General features: G+C 40.1%; 1 long non-coding RNA gene across 1 annotated transcript; it reads left to right on the top strand.

Annotated features, from left to right (window-relative positions):
* Window positions 1-7,977: 7,977 nt before the first annotated feature.
* LOC121518294 lies at window positions 7,978-19,179 on the top strand. Its single transcript, XR_005992642.1, has 3 exons — window positions 7,978-8,066; window positions 8,190-8,265; window positions 19,012-19,179. It is a non-coding gene; the product is annotated as an uncharacterized LOC121518294 (long non-coding RNA).
* The last annotated feature ends 2,078 nt before the right edge of the window (window positions 19,180-21,257 follow it).

Below are 21,257 nucleotides of genomic sequence, written 5' to 3'. Positions count from 1 at the left end.
TCCACCTATACACCAGCCCTCCTGACCCTGAATTAACCTGGGCATGAGGAATTCTCCCAGTTCTCCAGATTAACCACTCCGGACCTGTAACCAGTCCTCCTGTGGATGTGTGAGGTGTGTTACACATTCTGATCTCCCTCCAGTCTGAACCAGCGTTCACATTAAGTTGTCAGATTTTAAGGCTAGTTACCAACGTTTATGATAGCAACGTCAACATTACATTGTGCTAATGTTACTAGCAATGTAACATTAGTTGTACTGCAAAATTAGAGTAATTTCTACATACTCCAATTGCGAAACACTTTTATGAAATGTGAATAAAACTATAAAGTAAATAGTTTGTAAATTTAGAGATATTTTGCAATCTATATCCTACTGAATACAGCATTAAAACAAAATAATTTAAGGTCACATTTTATGCTAAATACACATTTTCAGGCTTTTCTTACAAAAATATGTGCCTGTCCACAATCCCCCCAAGAATCAGAAAAATCCATTCCCTCCCCCCTCTCTTTCTCCACCTTTCAGAAAAGTGTGCTGAAACAAGTTGTTCTCAGATTTTCCCCTCATGATGTCATGTTGGGGCTTAGCTCCGCCCCCAGGTTCAGTTTCCTCTCCCTGCTTGAAGAAAATTCTGCCCTCAGCTGAGAGGAGGATCAGGAGAGCCACATCCATTAAGCCACATCCATTTCCTGAGAGGGGCGGAGTCAGACAGTTCAGTAACATTTAAAGCGACAGACTCAGGAACAGCTCATTCTGAGCAGGGCTGAAACAGAGGGATTTTTAACATGCAAAAATCAAATGCTGGAGTGTTTCAGCAACAAACTTCACAGGCATGTTTTGGGGACCTCTGAGACCAATATAGACTTGTCTTAAAGGGGTAAAATATGTGACCTTTAAAGGTCACATAAACCTATGTATTTATGTGACCTTCAAAGGTCACATAAACCTATGTATTTATGTGACCTTCAAAGGTCACATAAAGAGAACCTGGTGCCAACACTGAATGTGAACAACTGCTCCTTTTATACCCAATAATGGTGCTATTACCTGCCTCCGATCAACATGTGGAATGTTCCAGGTGTTTCGGAGCATTCTACAACTTTTCCTAGTCCTTTCGTGCCCCTGTCCCAACTTTTTTGGAATGCATTGCATGCATAAAATTCAGAATGCATATAAAACAAAAGTTAAAACGGACAGTTTGAGCCTGAAATATCTTGTCTTTTATAGTTGAATCTAGGTCTAAAAGGATTCGCTGATAACTTTATTCTGTTTTTTGATACAAACTTTACACAACATACTATTTTTTCTGGATTGAGGTTTGTACATTAAAAATCCATTAACAGAACATGAATTAAGCTCAAACAGGCCATTTGACTGGTACACATTTGAATGCTTAACTTTATTATCCAGAAAATCATTTCACATAACATCAACAACATGATATCAGATTACACATGCTGCTCTTCCCTCTCTAAGTTTCACTTTGGTCAAGGTGAATTTAAATGGAATATGTGAGCTGGGAATTTTCCAAACTTACCACACTGAGGTAAAGCCAACAATAAACAAAAGAGGTAACTTCCAGCAGATGAGTTACACATTTATGAGTTCACATTGCAATATTAATCACATGGCAACCTGCCAGAATAATATTCATACTACCATATAAGATAAGATAAAATATGATAAGATATTCCTTTATTAGTCCCACAAGGGGAAATTCAAATTTACAGCAGTATAAAAGTGTCTTAGACAAAGCAGGCCATTGGCAACAGAAATACAGTAGAAATCGAGGACAAATAAAAGTAGTTTTCAAGAGCACCAATGAATACAAAACTATAAAATATGTAGTGTGAAAATGTCAGCTTACAAAATATAAATTGTATTTACAAACAGTCATGTACAGGTTGGATATTTTACAGATTGGGTGTGGTGGAGATATTTATATGTACACCTATATCCACATATATACAGTCATGGACAAAAATATTGGCACCCCTGGAATTTTTCCAGAAAATACACCATTTCTCCCAGAAATTGTTGCAATCAACAAATGCTTTTGGTATACATGCATTTATTTCCTTCATGTGCATTGGAACAACACAAAAAATCTGAAGAAAAAAGACAAAATTGACATAATTTTACACAAAACTCAAAAAATGGGCTGGACAAAATTATTGGCACCCTCAACTTAAAATTTGGTTGCACAACCTCAGAAAAAAATAACTGAAACCAATTGCTTCATATAACCATCAACAAGCTTCTTACACCTCTCAACTGGAATTTTGGACCACTCTTTTTGCAAACTGCTCCAGGTCTCTTAGATTTGAAGGGTGCCTTCTTGCAACAGCAGTTTTGAGATCTCTCCATAGGTGTTCAATGGGATTTAGATCCAAACTCATTGCTGGTCACTTCAGAACTCTCCAGTGCTTTGTCTCCAACCATTTCTTGGTGCTTTTTGAGGTACATTTCGGGTCGTTGTCCTGCTGGATCACCCATGACCTCTGATGCAGACCCAGCTTTCTGACACTAGGCCCTACATTGCGGCCCAAAATTTTTTGATATTCTCAGATTTCATGATTCCTTGCGCACAGTCAAGGCACCCAGTGCCAGAGGCAGCAAAATAACCCCAAAACATCCTTGAACCTCCCCCATGTTTGACTGTAGGTACTGTGTTCTTTTCTTTGTAGGCCTCATTCCATTTTCTGTAAACAACAGAATGACGTGCTTTTCCAAAAAGCTTTACCTTAGTCTTATCTGTCCTCAAAATGTTCTCCCAGAAGGATTGAGGCTCACTCGGGTACATTTTTGCTAACTCCAGTCTGGCTTTTTTATGTCTCTTTGTCAGCAGTGGGGTTCTCCTCGGCCTCCCGCCATAGCGCTTCATCTCATTCAGATTACGACGTATGGTTCGAGCTGACACTTTTGCACCCTGAGTCTGCAAGACAGCCTGAATTTGTGTGGAAGTTGACTGAAGATATTTATCCACCATTCCAACTATCCTGCGTTGCATTCTTTTGTCAATTTTTCTCTTCCATCCACGTCCAGGGAGATTAGCCACAGTGCCATGGGTTATAGCCGTCTTGATTATTTTACGCACAGTGGACAAAGGAATTTCAAGATCTCTGGAAATGGTCTTGTAACCTTGAGATTGTCCATATTTTTCCACAATTTTGCTTCTTAAGTCCTCAGACAATTCTCAGCTCCTCTTTCTCTTCTCTATGCTTGGTGTGACACACACAGGCACACAACACAAAGGCTGAGTCAACTTTTATACATTCTAACTGGCTTCAGGTGTGATTTCTAGATTGCCAGCACCTGTTACTGCCATAGGTGAGTTTAAATGAGCATCACATGCTTGTAATAAAATGATTTACCTACAGTTTTAAAAGGGTGCCAATAATTTTGTCCAGCCCATTTTTTGAGTTTTGTGTAAAATTATGTCAATTTTGTCTTTTTTCTTCAGATTTTTTGTGTTGTTCCAATGCACATGAAGGAAATAAACATGTGTATACCAAAAACATTTGTCATTGCAACAATTTCTGGAAGAAATGGTGTATTTTATGGAAAAATTCCAGGGGTGCCAATATTTTTGTCCATGACTGTATACACACACAAATATACAAACATGTGTACAGATAATACATATAAATATGAGTTATTGCACAGATTAAGAACTGAATATAACTTCCTCTTAACAGCTATTATGTAAGTGCATGAGTCTGGGGCCATAAACAGAGTCACTGATGCATTTATTACCACTGACTGATGATCATCTTACATGCAGACAGCTGGTAAACATGAATGTATCTTGGTATAAATGCAGCAGTATTAATGTTAATACCATATGTTCATTAGGTTTGCTTTTTAATTGAACAAATTCGGGAATGAAGAAAATGTTTGGCATTAAAGGGTAAAATATTTCATACTTTTGACCATTTTATTTGAAAATAGATCTACAGTTTTACTTGGCGGAGAAGGCTCTGCTCCCTGGGTTATTCAAGCAGCATGCTCTGAAATTCCAGGGAGCACATGGCTAGAAACCCCCATATGGATGGATACATGTATAGCAGTAGGTATTGAATACAATGAAATTGTTTAAAAACAATCAATCCAAAGTAGTGTGAATCTGAACACGAGGGTGCACCAAACTTTATGTCATAAAGGAGGAGGCTGGGGTGGAGGAGGATATGCTTTGCCAACAGTGTGGTGCATCGGCATCAATGCAAGCAGGGATTAGTGAAAAGTACGAGATATTCAAATTGACCACTGTGCTGAGAGAGAGCTGTGATTGGCTGAAGGAGCTGAGAGACGATAATTGAAATCAACTGGCCGTCAGCTGATCACGGCTGGGCATCTGACTACCATGTCCTGCATGAACCAACTGTAAGCCTTATTTCCTGCTACATTATCTTAAGCAAGCTAAAAACATACGGCCCTCTCTCTATCTACTGTGCGTTCAGAAAGGTGCCCCCTCAACTTTTTCAATTTTGTTATGTCTCACCCTGATGCTACAGCAGAAAAAAAAACAACTGTATCAAAAAAAAAAAAAGAAAAGAAATATCACACTGACATAAGTATTCAGACACTTTGCTAAAACACTTGATATTCCGCTCAGGCTCCTCCCCTTTGCTGAAATGCTTGATTGGAGTCCACCTGTGCCAAATTAAGTTGATTGGGCATGATTTGGAAAAGGCACACACCTCTCAATGGCTGACAATGCATATCAGAACAAAAACCAAGCCATGAGGTCAAAAGAACTGCCTGCAAAGCTCAGAGGCAGGATTGTTGCTAGGCACAGATCTGGGGAAGGCTACAAAAACAATATTTTACACTGAAGGTTCCCAAGAGCACAGTGGCCTCCTTAATTCTCCAGTGAAAGAAGTTTGGCACAAACAGGACTCTTCCAAGAGCTGCAAGAGGGGTGACCAAGAATCTGATGGTCACTCCGACTGAACTCCAGAGGTCCTGTGTGGAGATGGGACAAAGTTCCAGAAGGATAACCATCATTGCAGCCCTCAAATGATCTGGGTGTATGGCAGAGTGGAAAGACAGAAGCCTCTCTACAGTGCAAAACACATGAAAGCAAGCTTGGAGTTTGCAAAATGCTCCATGTGAAAGCTACTGACAGCACAAAAAAGACAGTATGTAATCACCAAAAGAAACAATAAAAAAACAACAAGGCAGACCGAAATAATGAAAGTTAAGTTTTCCCTTATGAAGTTTTGTGTTTAATCAGACTTTTACACCCAAAGTTAAGTCTTTAATGTGACTGTGTTGCATGTTTCTATTTCAGTTCTTCCTCTCCTGTGTTTACGTTCAGATAAAGTCAAAATTTAGAAAGTTCTGCTCAGCATGAGAAGATTTACATGAAATTTCTGACGAATGAGTTTCCTCCTGTGTGACTCAGATCCTCCGTCCCTCCTCCTCCTCTCAGGAGAGAAACACCAACAGTTACTGATGATTATTTACCGACAGGGTGGTACAGGAAGTTATCCACGGTGCGCCCTGTTTTACGTCAAACAGGAAAAAAAAACTCTTTATCACTTTGGACACAGTCTCTAATAAACTCACATAAAGTCAGGCAGGGATTCAGGCTGTTGTAATAATGAAATACAGAATCAGTTTAAAGTTTATTCCCCTGCATGGCACTAACACTAACATGTCAGTGAGTGTTTGTCTGATTTTCATTATCATCCTGAATCTCACAGTGGGGCTGTTCAAACTCAGTGACAGAGGGTTAACTTAGACTCTGAAGAAAACTGCATCATATGCATAGATATTAAATATAATGTACTTTTTTGTTAATGGGTAGTTTGTCGTCAAGTTCCTTTGGGACAAGACTTGAAAACAAACAGATTTTTTTCTAGTAATGCAGTTAATAAAGTTTTTAAAAAAGTTACTGAGTCTTTTTGGTTGGATACATGATCTTGAGTTTGCTTGTTTAAGTCTGTATTCTGCAGTGACAGGAAACCCCAGGGTTATCATCTTTTATCTCATATCTGGAGCTGTCTAGACCGTGTTTATCAGGATGACAATCAAGTTTGTTCATGACTTAATTAACAAGTGCAGCTATTTTTTCCTCAAGGCTTTTATGTTACATAACAGAGGCCTTTAGGGTCTTGGTTCCCAACCTGGGGTCCAGGACCCCTTTAGGGGGAAGCCAGAGATTTCAGGGGGGTGTGATGGCCTGTCTGCTCTAAGGCTTTGTCCACATGGAGACAAAATGGATATATTTCTGTTTTGTTTTGAATTTTTTTTACGTAAACACTGGATCGTTTCAGGAAATGTCTGGATAAGCTAACTGCCCATTTCTGTGTTTCTCACTGGGAAATCCATCTTGCAAAGCTCCCGTCCCATCAGTGACAGAACCAATCAGCATTGAGGGGCAGTACTGTCAGCCGCGGCAGAGTCATGATGTATGCAAGCAGCAAGAAGAAGCCAGTACAATTATAACAGAAGACATTAGCATGGATGTTCCTGAAGTGTAATTTTTATCAGAGCTTGATGTCATTTCTTCATTAAAAGAAGAATAAAGAACATCATTGAGTCATTTTCTCTTCAAAAACGACAAAAGTCGATTACTGACATGTCTACAGTCGCCATGGTTTGCATTATGCAGTTCTCTATGGAGTTTACTCCTTGATAGCGGCTACATCACGTGTTTTGTTGCTCTGATTGGTCTGTAAAGATGTGACAGACAGAACGTTCATCCAATCACCCTCCAATTTTTTTCAAAGGCTCTGCCCTTTCCCAAACGCCTTCTATGGGAGGTTTACCAGATGGATGTCTGAAAATTTTTCATGGGTGCAACCCACATACTCAGCTCTGCTTCTCATCCCACAAACGTATGCTCCTTAAAAATGTGGCACCATTTAGAAGGAAAAAAAACCAGACTTTCCGACGGTATAAGATTTACGGCCAAGGAGCGTTGTTACAACAAAGAAACAATCTACCAAACACAGATTTCCTTACTTATTGTGTTAAGTTTGCATATAAAATTACACTCATGGCACAGCCAGACGCACTTGCAAAAACAAGCTTAGGCTGGCCACACACTAAAGGATTTTAAGGCCGATTTAGGGTAAGATTTGCCTCCCCTGACGATCGTGGGGACATATTCCAAGAGGAGCCTCGTCACAAACGAGTGTTTGTCTGAGTAGTCTGCATGTGTGTGGTGTCAACATGATTGTTTTACTGCTCCAAATCGCGTCGTAGCCTCCAAAATCCTGAATTGTAAATATACGATTCTAGGTCGTAGTGCCGTTGACGGAGTACCCACAACAACCAATGAGAGTGAGCAGACCAGATAGCGTCACAGCCAGATCATCATACTTTCACCACTCACAACCATGAACACAACTTTAACTTAATTTCAGCCATGATTTCATCCTGAGTCTTTCCTTGTATTATGATTTTTGCTTCACCTGTAACGCATGCCAGGACAGCCCGTTGTGGAGAGACAGCAAGACAGTATTGACAGACATCTGTGTCTTGTGTTTTTTTTTCTCTGAAGTCACGTGATCACACAAGGTCGTAGGCAGGTCGGCAGGTGTGTGGTCTCCAGTGATCTGACAGCCTGGCTGAGGCGTCTAGTGTGTTTGTTCAGAGGATTAAAGATGAAAAATCTTTGGAAATTGTCCTGAAGTCTGTGGTTTCCCACAGTTTAAAAATCATTCCAGATTAAAAAATCATCTAGTGTGTGGCCAGCCTTAAACAGCAACTGCAATGGCCCTTCTAAAAACCAAGCGTAGGCACACTGTAGGATTTGTGTAGAATTTATAAAGATCTTATTTTGCATTGCAAAATAAATGTAAATCTAGATTATACATTGCAGCCTACTCAGGTCCTCTTCAGGGCCATTGGGGCTGTCACACCTGTGATGAGTTACACTGATCAGGTGAGTGAAACCATCATTCCCTTTAAAGGTGAAACCCCATTGGTGAGTTAGTTAATGAAGCAATACTCATAATCAATGTGATTTTAAAGTGGGACTTTAAGCATACTAAGATTCATCTGTGTTTTGTATCACTGATATAAAAACACTTTGGCCTTTCTGTTGTTTGGTAAGAAGCATGCCTTTGTCTGCTGACAGATTATTTTTACTCTGTGTTATTTCTAGTTCTAGGAAAGTGATTCACTTAGACATGAAATGAGACTAAACACTCTAACTTTATTTATTTTTCCAGCACAGTACGACTTCTCCAGAGTGAAGTGAAACAGAGACAGTAGTTGGAGCTCCTGGTCCTGAGGGAAAACCTGGAGGTAAACCTGTGACGTGAATAACTTAACAACAACCGCAGCTTCTCTCAGCTGTACCATCCTGTAGAGAAGAATCGCTTCCTCTCAGACTTTTCCTGTTCTTTTTTTTTTGTTTTAAATTCCACCATCTTTTTTCTTATTTATGAGATGAGCACAGATAGAATCAGAGGAGCCTAAGGGAAGTATTTGCAGTCCCCTAATTGGAAGCAGACCTCTGTTACTTTCCTTGACTCTGTGAGTGGGCTTTGAGTCATGAATGATAATTAACCTGTGTTTATCACGGTTTAGTCATGCCATGATCAAAAAGATAGGTTTAGAAAGGAAGCAGTAAAAGGCCATTTATATAGAGAAACAGAAAGAAAGTGAGAAGAAGGAGAAAACACGATTTGTCGCAAACACCTGAAGTAAACAAACAATCACATGCAAGGGCTTTTACAGCAGAAAGAGGAGGAGTACCAAAGCCTTTTTAACCACGGCATATTGACGGAAACTTTATTTTCCAAGTCTATTGTTGCTTCAAAACCAACGCAAACCCTCACCCTGTCAGAGATGAAAATAAAACCTTGGCCTTTAGGCTTTATGGAATCATTGAAAAGTTATTTAAGATAATGAATACAAAGTTAATAAGGAGATGAGGAGCACTAATGCTTTCATATTTAATAGTAAGAAGCGAACAGATCACTAAAAACAATACACAAGAGTTAAACTAATTTAACAAATTATCAGTGATTTACAACTATAGGTAAAAGATGCATTTTGCACCCAAGAACATTTATCAGATCATCTGAAAGCTGACAAAGATAATGATGATTAAAAACTCAACCCACCTCATTGCCTGTTTCTAGGCTGACCTGAATTTCAGTCAGGGGAGACAAGCTTGAGATATATTTATTTGATATAAATTAGATATATGATATTTGGAGATATTTTTTTTCACATGCCAACGACCTTGGATTATCACATGACTTCTGAAAAAAAAACCCAAACAAACATGGATGTCTGTCGATATATCCTCTTACTGTCCCTCCACAACAGGCTGCCCTGGCATGTGTTACAGGTGCAGCAACAATCATAAAACAAGGGAAAGATTCAGAATGAAATCCTGGCTGGAAAGACTACAGTTCTATTTATAGTTGTGAACGATTAAAATACATATGATCCGACTAGTGACGCTACCCCGTCTGCTCTCTCTCATTGGTTGTTGTGGGGGTGGGGGATGTGTGTTTGGAGGCTACGATGCAGTTTTGAGCAGTAAAATAATCGTGTTGACACCACATGCAAGAGGAGTATTCAGACAAAAAGTGGTTTGCAAAAAGGCTCTGCTGGGGATATGCCCCACAATTGTTAGGGGAGGCCAATCTTGTCCCAAATTAGGCCTAAAATCCTCCAGTGAGTGGCCGGCCTAAGACTGCCCAAATTTAGCCAGCTTTTGGTCCGAGTTTTTTTGCAGTTCATCGTCAAAACTCGGACCAGAATTTGAGCATTGGGAATGACAAACACTTGTGTAGTGTGACATAATTAACAATGCATCCAAGATGCATGGCTGCCATGATTCAACAAGACTAGCATGTCAGAAATTTGCTAGTGTAGTTTAACACCCTGACCTGACGTCAATGACATGAATCCTAACGCTTATCAAGAGGCGAGCATTTGGTCCTTATCTTTGCATCTTCATTTGAAGGTTTATCTGAAGTTTTAGTTGAACTTAAATGAGAGAAAATGAGTTCGGTCGTTCTCCAGAACTTTTGCGCCTGTACTCAGACCATACATGCATACATGCTAACATTAGCAACATTAGCATACATGCCAAGAGAAAGTGCAACACGTTGATATTTATCATGCTTGTGCAGTTGGCATGATAGCATTATTTATTAGGGCCTAAACACAAAAAGGCATCAGAAAAACAAACTGAGAGCCAACACCAACATCAACCCTCATTAATGCTGAGATATTTTATTTTTGGAACAATCGACTACCCTTTGAGTTACTCTAATACAAACATTTTGTCTTTTTCCCATTTGTTTATTTGCTTTTTCATGTACATGTGTTTAAAATCTGTAGGAACCCTTCCTTCAAATATTCAGATTACCTTCTGTGAGAAATATTCTCTGACCTGAGGCACAAAAAACTTTTGTTTTCTACTCGCCTGGGTGCTAATCATGGCCTCACATCACAGAGATAAATAAAGTCTTCAGCATGTGCACAGACAATAAAAAAGGGAAATCTGGCATGATATTGTGATTATCGTGCAGCAATTTGCCCAACATCTTGACCTGCCCATTAAACAAACATGCCGACTCCAAACTGACTCAACCTGTATGCTCAAACAATGTTCCTGGACAAACCTCAAAGAAAGTAAATGCCCTTCATATGTTTGTTTTATAAGAAACAGCAGATGCAGGATGTATGATAGCATTGTCCTGAGTGTGCATCCTGTTTGCATTTTTCTGCAGCTCTCGTCAGTGTTTTCAAAGTGGTATAATGCAGCTGCTCAGTGGTAAACAACTTGAGATGTAACTACAGAAAGCTTGATGTAATATAAATAAAGAAACAACTTTAACTTCATTTAACTAGAGGGAAATACGCCCAGGCAGGTCACCTTTGACCTTTCCCATGCTCCTCAGAGATAAATCTGGGTATTAAGCTCAGACTGGGAGCACTGGGACTACTGTGGATGAATGATAGGACGCTATTTGAGCTTAGTGTGCCCGTCAGTGATCCTGGAGATCCCCGAGCGAGGCACAGCCAGTCACACACAAACACTCACAGGTCAATGTGCACATAAATCTTCACTGAGAAACTCCCAAAGATAGTTTGTTGACCTAAAACAGATGGAAATATGTGTGAATCATCATCACTCACAGATTGTACATGAGTATTGTCTGGTAGGACTCATGAATAAAGCTGTGATCATCACAGTTAGAGAGGAAAAGTGAGAGAAGATGAGATTTAAAGGCTTAATATGAATCAGACTGATTGTTAATATGGAAAAAATGCAATGTATCAGGTAAAATGACTGCCTCTGGGTTTGTTGTTATCAGCTGTACATTAACACAGACAGGCTGGCAGTTCCATCAACCTTTTGATGGGTCAAAAACACAACTTAGCAGCTAGTTTTGTCTTAATAAAGTCAAACACCTCATTACATATCATTTTTATTCACCTTTGTATACATAAATGGTAACAACAAATGAAGAGGGCCATTTTTGGCCTAAATGTAAGTATAAGACATTGTATTCTGATATTAAAAAAGACAATTGTGATGAATATATGATGCAGACCCCGGAGCAGAGCTTGAAATGAGGTTAAAAGAATTTACTTCACTACAACAATAGTGCAAACAATAGTGGATGCACTGTCTGGTGGTTGTCAGAAACACTGGCAGAGACACAAAAGCATTGCAAAAGAGTGGGACAAAAAGGAGTTAAACAAGGGAAAACCTCACTGAAAAATCACTACAGTCAAAGGTTTAAGAGAGGCTAGCTTACATCACTGGTAACTGTTGTCAACATGAGGTGAGGAGATCTTGATGTCAAAGGATTAGCTGCAGTTGCGATGCCTAACAAACTGCAGTCATGACTTCCCTGTGCTTCTGCCCTCACCTACCAGCCTGCAGCGAGAATGATACACAACTCTCCAACACAAAACACTGTACCACAGAAAACCCCATAAACTAAAGGAACACAGGAGCTGCAGCCATGACTGCCCAGTGCTCCTGCCCTCACCAACCAGCCTGCAGTGAAAGAGACACATCCCCAACACAAAACAACATTATAAATACAGACAATCACACAAACAAAGGAACACAGGGGCTGCAGCCATGACTATCCAGTGCCCCTGCTCTCACCAACCAGCCTGCAGTGAGAGGGACACCTCTTCAACACAAAAACATTACAAACACAGTCACATAAACAAAGGAAGACAGAAGCTGTACTCATGACAGCCCAGCGCTCCTGCCCTCACCAACCAGCCTGCTGTGAGACACCTCTCCCCCACAAAAGCAACATTATAAATACAAAACATCACTGAAAGAAAAGAACACAGGAGCTGCAGTCATGACTGCCCAGTGCTCCTGCCCTCAAAAGCAACGTTATAAATACAAAACATCACTGAAACAAAAGAACACAGGAGCTGCAGTCATGACTGCCCAGCGCTCCTGCCATCACCAACCAGCCTGCAGTGAGAGAGAGAGACATTTTCAACACAAAACAACATTATAATTACAGAAAATCCCATTGACAAAAGAACACAGAAGCTGCAGCCATGACTGCCAATTACTCCTGCTCTCACCAACCAGCCTGCAGGAAGAGAGAGACACCTTTCCAACACAAAACAATATTATAAATACAGAAAATCACATAAACAAAAGAACACAGGGGCTGCAGCCATGACTGCCCAGCACTCCTGCCATCACCAATCAGCCTGCAATGAAAGAAAGACCTCTCCAACACAAAACATTTTAAACACAGACAATCACATAAACAAAAGAACACAGATTATCAATCATGCTTGGAAATAAATCTAACAGTAAGCCTTTTAGCTCTGGTTTAATGTGCACTCAACACTAGAATTTAAACAGTTTATGAGTACATTATATTGTGAACTAAACCAACATTTTCTCTTCTTTAGAATTTAAAAGGTTATCCCTCTCAGTTGTCTCTCAGAAGAGTTTTGCAACAATAATGACACCATACACAGTAATGAAGTGTCATCACATTAGAGCAACTGAAGGAGAACCAACCGACTTCCATTTTTGAAGTAAACAGAAGATATGTGTGCCCTATCGAGAGGATCAGTGTTCAGTGAAAAGATCCCTAAATGTAGTAAAGACCAGAGATCTGAACAGAGATCTTCAGTATCCTAGAGCCACCCCCATGCCAACATGGAGACATATTCTATCTTATCTGCCCTACCACATGGCTAGCACAGCCCAAACAGCAATGCCACCTTCAACAGACCCAGTACATGCATGCGGGTTGTGGCGATGCTGATACAACCTACACTAACACCACTCATACACACGTGGACAAAATTGTTGGTACCCCTCTGTTAATGAAAGAAAAACCGACAATGGTCACAGAAATAACTTGAATCTGACAAAAGTCAAAATAAATACAAATTCTATGAAAATTAACCAATGAAAATCAGACAGTGCTTTTGAACTGTGGTTCAACAGAATTATTTGAAAAAACAAACTTATGAAACAGGCCTGGACAAAAATGATGGTACCCCTAGAAAAGACTAAAAATAATGTGACCATAGGGACATGTTCAACCAAGGTGTGGCCTCTAATTAGCATCACAGGTGTCTACAAACTTGTAATCAGTCAGTCGGCCTATTTAAAGGGTGACAAGTAGTCACTGTGCTGTTTGGTGACATGGTGTGTACCACACTAAACATGGACCAGAGGAAGCCAAGGAGAGAGTTGTCTCAGGAGATTAGAAAGAAAATTATAGACAAGCATGTTAAAGGTAAAGGCTATAAGACCATCTCCAAGCAGCTTGATGTTCCTGTGACTACAGTTGCACATATCATTCAGAAATTTAAGATCCACGGGACTGTAGCCAACCTCCCTGGACGTGGCTGCAGGAGGAAAATTGATGACAAATCGAAGAGACGGATAATACGAATGGTAACAAAAGAGCCCAGAACAACCTCCAAAGACATTAAAGGTGAACTCCAAGGTCAAGGTACATCAGTGTCAGATCGCACCATCCATCGTTGTTTGAGCCAAAGTGGACTTCATGGGAGACGACCAGGGAGGACACCACTGTTGAAAACAAATCATAAAAAAGCCACACTGGAATTTGCCAAACTGCATGTTGACAAGCCACAAAGCTTCTGGGAGAATGTCCAATGGACAGGCGAGGCAAAACTGGAACTTTCTGGCAAGGCACATCAGCTCTATGTTCACAGACACAAAAATGAAGCATACCAAGAAAAAAACACTGTCCCTACTGTGAAACATGGAGGAGGCTCTGTTATGTTCTGGGGCTGCTTTGCTGCATCTGGCACAGGGTGTCTTGAATCTGTGCAGGGTACAATGAAATCTCAAGACTATCAAGGTATTCTAGAGAGAAATGTGCTGCCCAGTGTCAGAAAGCTTGGTCTCAGTCACAGGTCATGGGTCTTCCAACAGGATAATGACCCAAAACACACAGCTAAAAACACCCAAGAATGGCTAAGAGGGAAACATTGGACTATTCTGAAGTGGCCTTCTATGAGCCCTGATCTAAATCCTATTGAACATCTGTGGAAGGAGCTGAAACATGGCTTCCGAAGAAGGCACCCTTCAAACCTGTGACAACTGGAGCAGTTTGCTCATGAGGAGTGGGCCAAAATACCTGCTGAGAGGTGCAGAAGTCTCATTGAAAGTTACATTTGTTTGATTGCAGTGATTGCCTCAAAAGGTTGTGCAACAAGATATTAAGTTAAGGGTACCATCATTTTTGTCCAGGCCTGTTTCATTAGTTAGTTAGTTTTTTTTTTAATTCTGTTGAACCACAGTTCAAAAGCAATGTCTGATTTTCATTGGTTAATTTTCATAGAATTTTTATTTCTATAGAATAGAAGAATAGAAATTTTATTTATTTTTATGACTTTTGTCAGATTCAAGTTATTTCTGTGACCATTGTGGGTTTTTCTTCCATTAACAGAGGGGTACCAACAATTTTGTCCATGTGTGTAGCTGCAACCACAAAAGAAAACTTTTTTGCACCGACATTACACATGAAACTGCAAATAAACCACAAGAGAAACTGGAAGAACTGAGAAAAGTGTAGAGCTAAGCAAAAGGTTGCTGGGAGCAGACAGGGTGAGGTGTCCTGATCTGGGTTAGCGCTTATTCCTGTTAAATGGGCTGAGGCTCTAACTCCCTCTACTCCCTCATTTTCATGAAGGAAGAAAACCAAGAGAAGAACAGAAGAGCTTTGGGGTTTTATCAGCTTTTATTTTAACCCCCAGATAGCATAAATCCTCGTCATCCAAATCCACTGATAGGCCTGAACTGCTTCATCCTACATCTCCTCAACTGCCTTCCACAAACTCTGAGCCTGCGCTCACAGCTTTATTAACTCATTGAGTGCCAGCCCTTTTATAAAATGGAAAGTGGCATGTGCCAGCGTTTTTGGCCATTTTGAGTCATCTTTCAAGACCCACAGAATATTTTGTACTATGATTCTGAAAACACCAAATAGCTCAAATGAAAGAAGAAACTCTTTATTTCATCATGGAAGAAAATGTTTGTTTGTAGCTTGTCCCGTTCTTGATTTATCTTAAGTTGAATAGAGGCTAGTTTCACCAAAAAGATCACTTCTTTTCCAGAAAGCTGAGAAAAATGCATTCCCTCCACGGGACCCCCTATACGCCCACGTTCTCTACTGCTTGTCGCTGTATGCATCCAGCTGGCAAGAGGCTGCCTTATTTCTCTGACGCACGGAGGGGAACCTTGCAGCATTCTTTAACCTCTTTGCTGGCCGAGGCAGATCAATAAAAGCGTCAATCCCTGGATTCGCTGTCGTTAAGTTCAGTGACGGTTTCAGTGAGTAAGCTATTTCTCAGGCAAAAGTTTAAAGTTTCTTCCAGTGTCTAAGTTAGAACTTTTAGCTTAGATTACCTCCGTAACGATCGCTCTGCTTTTTGACCCCAGGGTCTCCACCTCTGATGTCTGATCTACCGTCACTTCTGACTGTAGTGTTCCAACTACGTATCCCAGAAGCCCCAAAATTACTCACAGGGAGCATGAGAGCCCCCCCTTGTGCCAACCACCGAAAAAACACTTTGACGTATTTATACATCAATGGCACTCAATGAGTTATTGAAGCTGACCTTGCAACAAACCCCTACACCCCACTTCTACAGGACAAACCCCAACTTTCCACTTTTCCTAACCCTAACCCTGAAAAGGAAGTCTTTCTCAGGCCTGAAAGGCAAACAGATCAACACCAAATAATCTTTGAGGAGCTTATCATCACTTGAAAATGATCATAGAATCTTGATCCACAAACATGGTATGAGGGGTAGCTTTGTTTTATAGCTCATCTGTTCTTGTGAAGGATACGAGTTATTTATAATTGTGGGCACTGCTGATCTGACTGACGGATTTCTTACAACTTGAAGAGTTACAGTTAAAACCACTGTGGTTCTTGTGTGAAACTTTATATGTCATGTGTGATTGTGGGGAGTAAATTGAACCTCTTGTCATTAGTCATGATTTTTTAGAGAAACCACTGAGTTTCACAGGAACCGTCTTAGAAGTGTAGGACTCAGCTCAGACTCACTCTGACTAACAGACACATAGAAGTGAAATCATGTAAAGTAAAGCTTAAAGAATGCTGCTCTGACATCCACGATAAATGACCATTGTGGAGGGAGGAAACCCCAACTCCATGACTCCCACAGTCTTTTATACCAGCTTTGAACGAACAATAATAAAGACGATGACACATTTCAGTAATTTCTGCACTTTATAGTTCTAGTCTATAGTTTTGATCAAGAAAAACTCAAAAACATGCTGTCTAGTTTTAGGCCATAAAGAGTCCTCACATTGAGGTCTCAACTTTTAGGCCCCGTCCACACGGAGACAAATTCAGGAGTATATGCAAAAGTTTTTTGTCATATCGGCCTTTCTTCCACACGGAAACGGCGTTTTGGGTGACTGTAAACTATACTATTTGGAAACGGGTCTCAGAGTGCACAAATCAGGAAACAACTACCATTTTGTCCCCACATGGATGGCCAGCCACATCTTTCTTGAAACGATTACGTCATACATAGTGCAGCTCTCTTAAGATTCCTGCGTGGGTCCAGCCAAAACTACAATGGTTGAATACAGGGTTGTGTTCATGCTGCAGAAGCTACTGAGCTTGTTATGGCTTTTACAGCAAAATCTGATACTCCTTTAGCACCACCGAAAACAGCAGACACCAGATGTTCTTAAATCCAACATGGAGAACAACCATAAAGGCATCTAGAAGAAAGTTTGTGTCAGTTTTCTGTGATCTTCTCTCTTTTGGTGCATTTCCGTGGCACCAGTACAGCGCCACGTACCGGCTTGACATATGCACTACATCACTTTCAGTCATTTTCAATGGTTCCGTGCTTATGCGGACATTTCCTGAAACAATCCTGTCTTTACGGAAAACTTTTCAAAACGAAACTGCAATATATTGTTTCTGTCTCCGTGTGGACGGGGCCTTGCTGCTCATATTGTTATCCCTGGCAACGGCAATATGATTTTATTAAACTGGTACAGAGAAACAGCTTTTTAAAGACAGCTTATGCTATCTGAAAGCTACAGAGAAGTCATCTACTGTATTTATAATCATTTATTGCTAGTTTATTTAGTAGGGGCTGTAGTGGGGAATATAATAAGTTCAGTTTACATCAGTACTAACAATAGTCAAGTCTAATAGTATTTACCACTTGGATGTTTTGCCCTTTTATTGATTTTATGAATCAGTGATGGTCAACATATAATTAGTCTTTTTTGACAAAAGAGCCCTCTTTAGTGCTAAAGTGAAAACAGATTTCTACAAAGTTATGAGTTCAAATAAAAGTACGTAGGTAAAATAAGTGACTCTATGATTATTCACCCCCTTTAAAGGGACTGACCTAATTCAACAGAAGTCTAGCCAATTGGTGCTAGTAGTCTCACTATTAGTGAAAGAGGGATCACCTGGGTCCAGTGATTGTGTCTCAGTTGATTGCAGTATAAAGAAACCTGTGTCTGGAAGGTCTAGTCACTGGTTAATCAGTATTCCTGGCTACCATTACACCATGAAGACAAAAGAACACTCCAAGCAACTCAGAGAAAATGCTATTAAAAGTACAAGTCAGGGGATGGATACAAAAAAATCCCCAAAGTGCTGAACATCCCCCAGTTTAATTAAAACCATCGTCAAGAAATGGAAGAAATAAGGCACATGTGTAAATCAGCCTAGATCAGGCCGTCCTAACAAACTGAGTGACTGTGCAAGAAGGAGACTAGTGAGAGAGGCCACCAAGACACCTTTGACTACACTGACTATGCTTCAGCAACTGAGATGGGAGACTCTACGACTGCTGCCCCGGTTCTACACCAGTCCACTTGGAGTCCACCAGTCATTGCTTTATGGGAGACTGGCAAAAAGAAAGCTACTGTAAAAGAAAACTCAAATTAAATCTTGACTAAAGTTCGCCAAAAGGCATGTGGGAGACTCCATGGTCAAGTGGGAGAAAGTTCTTATTGATGAGACTACAATAGTTAGACAAGACGCTGTGTTTGGCAGACATCAAACACTGCACATCACCGGAAACACACCATCCCCACTGTGAAGCATGGTGGTGGCAGCATCATGCTGTGGGGATGCTTCCCGGCAGTCGACCCAGGAAAGATTGTAAAGGTAGAGGGTAAAATGAATGCTTTAAAATCTAGGAAAATCCATGATATTCATACTAGCAAGGTAGAGGTCTGCAATTTCTGACTTTTAATAGATAAAAAATCAGAGGTAATTAGGACTGATAAATTATTATTAACACAGCAAATATCTGAGACATTTCACACTAGAAGACAAGACCACACATGATTTTTCTTCTATGAGTATTCAGAGCTGATGCATGCTGTTCCATGTCGTGTTTCTTGGTCAGGTGAGTCAGCAGAGTGGAGTAAACTGTGCCCTCCTTTGGGACTTTGGCAACATTATCCAAACAGGGTGCAGGGTGGAGGGATGGTAAGTCAGCACGCTCCTAAACAGAGCCACATGTCTTTAGGTTGAGGCCAACCAATCAGACGCTGCATGCTGGATCTGCGCCCCCAGGAGCCCCGAGGATCACTTTCAACATGAGGAGAATAAGAGCCAGAGTGAAGCTGGACTCTGCACGGGAGTGTGTATTAAGACTTTTACAGGAGAGCGGAGCCAACAGAAAATCCTCTTACACCACGACACAGTGTCCAATAAACATTAAAACTTGGCTCAAATGGTCTTTATAACACAATAAATATGTTTTAATATCTGCCAGTAGGAGCAAGCATAAATTCCAGAAAGTTTTTGGCTGACTGGGCCAATTTCAGGCCCAGAGTAAGTAGATATTTAATGACTGTATGTGGCCAAAAATGTCTCATAAAACTGTTGAAAACTTGACCCGTGTGTTTAGAGAGCCTGGATGTTTCAGCTCAAGAGTTTAGCTGGTGTGTAAAGTGGAAAAATCACAAGTTTGATCCCAGCATAAGAAAATATGCATGTCAAAATGTAGCTTTAGGCTTTTGTGAAGTTTTTTTTTCTATGACCTGCAAAAGCAGAAAGCAGGATCTCCAAAATTAATCTATTGTGCATTTTTTTATCCTGCTTGTATGCCTCCATCCTCAGGGGCTCAAAAGTATTTGGACAATTAACTGAAGAGCACTTTCCTCATAACTTCAAGGCAAAGGAGGTCCAAGGAGGTCTCCATGCAAGTGAAGGAGGTCATGGTAAGACTGGAAAATAATAAATATATCAGCGATAAAACACTCCTACTATGCAAGCATTTTCATCCATGTTTGACCTGTTTGTGCAACAGGCATCTTGTTCTGCAGTCAAAAATCTCTTAATTCAACAGTTTTTTGCATGTACTAGATACCAACATTACATTTATAGGACACAACAGATGAACACCAGCTACATAAACACAATATAGACAAAAGTATTTGGCCACACCTGTTAATTACTGAATGCAAGTGATTCAGTCAGACATCTGTTGCAACAGATGTATATAATCAAACACCTAGCCACAGCATTAATGTTAGCACTAAAACTGTGGTGCAGGAGCTTCTACCCCATATTAAAGTACATGTATTTGAATACAATGTCATTACAGTCCTTGTTGGTGTAGCGGACAGGCAGCTGAATACCGTTGTCCATGTGGTGTATATAAGTCTGTGCAATGCCTGGATTTAATTTGATGCATTTTACTTGATTGACAGCACCAGCTGTATTGTAGATAAATAAAATCTTGCCAAAAAACAGTCAAACTCCCTGCTAGATATTTGTAAGTTTCAGGGATGTATATACAAAGAAAGACAAGATTTTTCAGAATTAAACACTGCTTTACATAAAAAACAAAACAAAACAAAACAAAAAAGCAAAGAGGTAAAACACTTAACTTTGTATACAACTTGTGCCACAAATCATCAAAACCCTAAAAGGTCCTCACAGGAGCTTGTCTTTTGAGTATCTTCAGTACTGTTTACTACAGTTTTCAGGATGATATATTAAAAATATAATCTCACCTGTTAGAAAAATACAAAAAGCTTTACTACAGGTTGGTTAAACTAGCAGTGAGCAACAGAAATTGTGTTCACAAGTAAGGCAGTCTACAGTCATGCTTGTTTTATACAAGATACTCTTAGCTAAATGTTAACAACATGTTCTCAATCCTGAAACTATCCTGTATTCATTACATTTTGATTTAAAGACGGTATTTTTTATGCAGTATGCACACAATTTGTTTTCTCTACCTCACTCCAAGGATTTCGCCTTGAACTTTGATCATACAGCTGTTAGTCTGCAGCACATCTGCCTGTGCTCCTCTCTGCTGTGAGAAATGAGGCTGGTCAGCACAGACAATGTAAACATGCTGTCCTGCAAACGCTTTTAACAGATAAGATTGTAAAATATTCAACACTTGGATGCTTTTTCAAAATACCATATTCTTTAAAGTGATACAATCTGTTATCTTAGAGGTGAAACGTACTGAAAGCAACAACAAAAATATGCTTGAAGTTATATAAATCACCTTAGACCATCTTGGCCATGTCCACATGCCTGAATGTAGTGGTTGCTGCCATGTGACTGGCTGATATTGGTGTTAATGAGTAGTTGACAGGTATACCTAATAAAGTGGTCAGTGAGTATATATGCTGCAAAATTCATGAGGTAATGGGAACTTGATGAGTCTAAAAGCATGTCTGGGGATGTATTTTTTTCCTTTTATGTATTGAACAGTGCAAAACACACTTTTTTCCACAATAAAACAACTAC

The sequence above is a fragment of the Cheilinus undulatus genome, linkage group 12, assembly GCF_018320785.1.
Source record: "Cheilinus undulatus linkage group 12, ASM1832078v1, whole genome shotgun sequence".
Lineage (NCBI taxonomy): Eukaryota > Metazoa > Chordata > Actinopteri > Labriformes > Labridae > Cheilinus > Cheilinus undulatus.
Note: the sequence above shows the minus strand (reverse complement) of the source record. Positions and strands in the feature narration are given on the sequence as shown.